Raw genomic sequence first — 5,098 nt, 5'->3', positions numbered from 1 at the left:
TATGTGCCCAGACACATGTGTATGGATATATATGTATACAGGTGCACGTATGGATGGATGGATATGTGTGTGCGTTTACAGAGAGAGTTTGCTAGAATCATTGAACTGTAGCAGTTCTATGACAAGATGATTTTTTGAAAACACATTGTGTGGTGTATATTTTTTCTCCTTATTGTTATCAACACTAGAGTTTCAGAAATATCTGAGCCCTATAAGCCAAGAAGTTCAGTCCAGATTCAGAAGAGGATGTGGGACAAGGGATAACATTGCCGATGTCACATGGATCTTGGCTCAAAGCAGAGAACACCAGAAAGGTGTTTACTTGTGTTTCGTTGGCTATGCAAAGGCATTCAACGCTGTGGAGCATAACAAACTGTGGGTCACCTTGAGGAGCATGGGGATTCCAGAACACTTCACTGTGCTCACTCAGAACGTGCACATGGATCCAGAGGCAGTTGTGCAGCCAGACAAGGGGACACTGCATGGTTTACAGTCAGGAAAGGGGCGTGTCAAGGTTGTATCCTCTCACCACACTTGTTCATTCTGAACACTGAGCAAAACCATCAGAGAAGTAGATTATATGCAGAAGACTGCAGCCTCAGGATTGGAGGGCGGCTTCTTAACAACCCAGGATAAGCAAAAACACAACTTTGCTTGCTGAAATCCAGGAGGACTTGAAGCACTTGCTGATGAAGTCAAGGGCTGCAGCCTTCAGTCTGGGTTACACCTCAGTGTCAAGAAGCCCCACATCTTCACACCTGGACCAACAGGCAGCATCATGATCATGGAGAACAGCTTGATACTGTTGGGATTTCCTCTTGGATCCACAATCCACGCTCATGGAAGCAGCAGTCAAGAGATCGAAAGGTATCTTGCATTGGGTCAATCTGCTGCATGGGACCTCTGTAGAGCACTGAAGGTCGGGGATGTTTCTCTGAGGAATAAAGTGCACCTGCCCTGAGCCCCGGGGTCCTCCAGCATCACACACACGTGAAAGTTGGGCAGTAAATAAGGGAGACCAAAGATTCAATGCACTTGAACTCTGGTGCCGGAGAAGATTATCAGAAACACCCCAGACTGCTAAGAGGACAAACAGATCTTGTCTTGGAAGAAGTAAGGCCAGAGTGCTCCTTAGAGGCGAGGATGGGACTTTGTCGGACATACTTTGGACGTGTTGTCAGGAGAGACCAGGCCCTGCAGAAGGACATCGTGTTTGGTAAAGTCGAGGGCCAACCAAAGAGAGGAAGGGCCTTGAAGAGATGGACCGACACCTTGGCTGCATCATGGTGACGATGGTGAGCGGCCGGCTGGTGTTCCGTTCTGCGGTGCACAGGTTCACGCCAGGTCAGAGCCAACTCCATGGCATACAACAACAACAACATACGTCTTTAGGGACACTTCACACGCATTATTTTGTAACCTTTACCTGAGCGCTCTCTGATGGTGAACTACCGTAAATCAAGTGCACAGGGAGCACTCGAAGCAACCCCCAAAAGCACATTGTAACACCGTGCGCCCTACACGCAACCAGACAGAATGATGAAACAGCGCTCACTGAATGAAATAAGTGGGAGATGGGGGCGGGGTTATAAAACTGACGAAACAAAGAGAAACAAATGGTTAGAGAGCTGAGCCCAAGCCAGCACCCTCACATAAAGATTCGATGCTGCGGGAGCAAGGGGGTGCTGGGGCGACCCCTTAAACGGCGAGGGCTCCACCATACACACGATCCAGTGTTGAAAGTCTACATCTGGGCTTTGATAAAGCTCAGGTTGCGGGGAAATCTATTCTTCCTAGAGAGCACCTATTTTTGATTGGATAAATGTACCCTCGGTGTCAGAACGGAATGGAACGGGAAGACGGCGGTGTTGCCGGATCTCACCATGGTGAAGCACGCTAGTGCTCCACGAGCTCCCAGCCACAAGGACTCTGTCAGGGGGATGTGCTTGGGACGAGGCATGAGTGACGCTGTTGGGGCCACCAAGCTGGTTCCCCAAGGAGAACGCAAGCCCTGGAAGATCTTCCAACTCAAAGCAACCCCCTAGGACTGAGCAGAACTGCTTCTTGGGCAGCGGTTCTCAACCTGTGGGTCGCGACCTTTTGCGGGTCAAATGACCCTTTCACATGGGTCACCCGATTCATAACCATAGCAAAATGACAGTGATGAAGTATCAATGAAAATCATTATATGGTTGGGGTCACCACCACATGAGGAACTGTACGAAAGGGTCTCGGCATGGGGAAGGTTGAGAACCATGGTCACCCCAAGCCTTCTCATCTTTCTCCCATCGAGCGATGGGTGCGCTGTGACCTGCAGGTGGCAGTCCCGTGCCCAACCCACTGCACCAGCAGGGCTGCTGTGAAGGTCACTCTGAGCCTCCCGCCAAGAGCAGCCGGAAGGAGAGGGTGTGAGACGGCAAACCTCCACCGAGCAGATGGTCTCGTCTTCCTCCTGCTGACCTGGGGGTTGGCCGTCCATTGCCTGACCCACAGGGCCACCAGGGCTCTGTCCACCATCATGGCACCGAAAAACACACGTGGTCTGAAACACGGAGGTGCTTAATGGTGACAAACGAGGGTTGAGATTAGCTTCCAGAAATCACGTGAAGTGTAATTGATATCTCAGCCTGGGAACAATAGTGTGTGTGTGTGTGTGTGTGTGTGTGTGTGTTTGTAAAACAAACCCAGTGCCATCAAGTCGATTTCAGAGAGCGTATAGGATGTAGCAGAACGCTACATCTCCGTGGCAGTAGGAAGCCTCCTCTGCAGTTGCTGGTTTCCAACTGTGGACCTTGCAGCCCGACACCCGCCACCAGCCAGCCACCACGGGGCCCCTCACACGTCGTATGATACGCAGATAAAAATAAAGAAGAAGCACAGATGAAGGAAAGCAGCAGCCACTCCGTGAGAGGAACACGAGGCTCTGCGCCTGTGAATAGCGACCGTTGCGGACGCCCACGGGCCAGCGCTCCCTGTGAGCTGAGACCCGCTCGAGGGCAGTGGGCGGAGCTTGTGTTTGGGGACAGTTAAAAATTTATGAAGCACAAAAAGGAGACCTGAAGATTATAATGTGGGGGTGGGAGGAAGAAGCTTTTCTGAGATGAGAAATGGCTACAAAATGGTTGCCGTGCGGTCTGTAAACATTCATGCAGAATAATCTGCGAACACTATTTTTGGTGTTCAGACAGCCTACATATAGCAGTGTGCATGTGTGTATACACTCATCTCCTGATTGGCACGTTTTTACATAAATCGTTTATTGGGGCTCTTACGGCTCTTATAACAATCCATACATCAACTGTATCGAGCACATTTGTGCATATCTTGCCATCACCACTTTCAAATGGTTTTTCTACTTGACGTTTGTATTTTTGTGTTGCTTTAGTTAGCATTTACACATGTTGTTTTTCACGAGAGCTTAATTTTTGAAACTTTTATTACTAGACCATCCATGGACTGAGCAGTATGAGGCCATCACTTGGTGAGCCCATTAGTAAAGATTTCCAAAAGTAATGCACTCTGGTCACTGACAGTGTCCCCTTCAACCCCCGCCCCCGATAAAAAGACCTTGTCTGGACAGTAAGTTATGCAGTCTCCCAGGGGGTCGGGCAGTCTGGACGCCAACACCAATGGCGTAATGCGCCCGCCACCATGGTGAGGAAGTCACTGGGAGCACCCTGTTGTGCAAGGGGCGCAGTAAAACAGTGAACTCTGTCAGCCCCAGCTGTGTGTGTGGGCTGGAAGCTGTACCCCATGGGGGGAGCCTCGTAGGACCCAGACCCTTCCTGGCCCCCTTCCCCGAGAGCAGGCTCACATCTGGGACATGGTGAGCAGAGCTCAGGCAGCTGGAGAGGCTCCCCCAAAGGGGGCAGCCCCCCAGCCATGTGGCTCATCTGTCCCTCAGGGAATAGAGCCGTGTCCTCAGTATGGCCAGCGGCCCCCTCCAGAGTGACTGCCCTGGCACCCAGGCTGCCCTGCCCACAGAGGGTGTGCTGCCTCCACCCTGGGCCCACTGTCTGGTGTAGGTGTCAAGACGGAAGGACCCAATGACAGTCTCGGCGCCAACACCGCTCATCAGGCAGGAAGCGGAGACCTCCGGTGAACGCCAGTGAGTTAGAGACGAGGGTCCCGTGGAAAGCACAGACATCACTCGGCCTCCCCCTCCTCCTGCAGACCTGGGGGGAAGGCACCGCGCCTCACAGACCGACACAGCCAGCACCATGAACGCCCCCTCCTCCCTTACCCCCGCGATCCAACCCTCCGCATCACACCCGAACGCTGCCAGACCCACTTCCTCTGGGCACCTCCTCAGGGCAGGCGTGGGGAGGGGCCCGATGCTGGGGGACATCATGAAATGCCAACAGCGGGGCTCTCAGCTTCACAGCCTCACAGCAGCCCCCACAGTTCCACACACGGGCAGACGAGGGGTAGGCTACAGACTGCAGGGACAGAGGGCATTGCCCACGATGCCAAACTGCACCCCATGACCTCAGCCCAGGGGTGCAGAGCGACAAAGCTCACTGTCCAGAGCCGGTCAGCACACGGGGGAGCTGGCCCAGTCCCTGCCACCTGGAAAGTGAGAGGTTGAAACGTGGTCTCTGAATTCCTCCCAGACCACAGGCCAGGAGGCCATGACGCGGGTGACCATGCACGCTGCAGAGCTGGACGCCGCGTGCTGCTGCCCACCCGGACCCCAGCCCAGGCTGGCTGGGTAGAACCCAGGAGCCTGCTGGCCTGGCCACAGCAGCTGGGCTGAACCTAGAGAGGAATGCCAGTCCCAGAACACCCAGGGGGGACAGACAGCAAGGAGGGAGAAATAAAGCCAGGGCAGCACCGTGCCCTCGTCCTCTGGCAGCCTTGCACGCCTGGTGCAGCCGGACCCACTGCTTCCAGGTGATTCCAGCCCAGGGGTCAGGGCTTCCGCGGCTGTCACGTCCATCAGCCAGTGGGTTGGACCCGCCCGCCTTTCGGGTGGCAGCTAAGAGATTAAGCACGGTGCCGTAAGGGCTGCAGGCACCACCCCAACCCCTTGTTTTAACTTGCTCTCCCTCCAGCTTACAAAGGGCATGAGCAGACCGTGCGGATGGGCAAGGAGGCT

The sequence above is a fragment of the Tenrec ecaudatus genome, chromosome 13 (genome assembly GCF_050624435.1).
Source record: "Tenrec ecaudatus isolate mTenEca1 chromosome 13, mTenEca1.hap1, whole genome shotgun sequence".
NCBI lineage: Eukaryota > Metazoa > Chordata > Mammalia > Afrosoricida > Tenrecidae > Tenrec > Tenrec ecaudatus.
Note: the sequence above shows the minus strand (reverse complement) of the source record.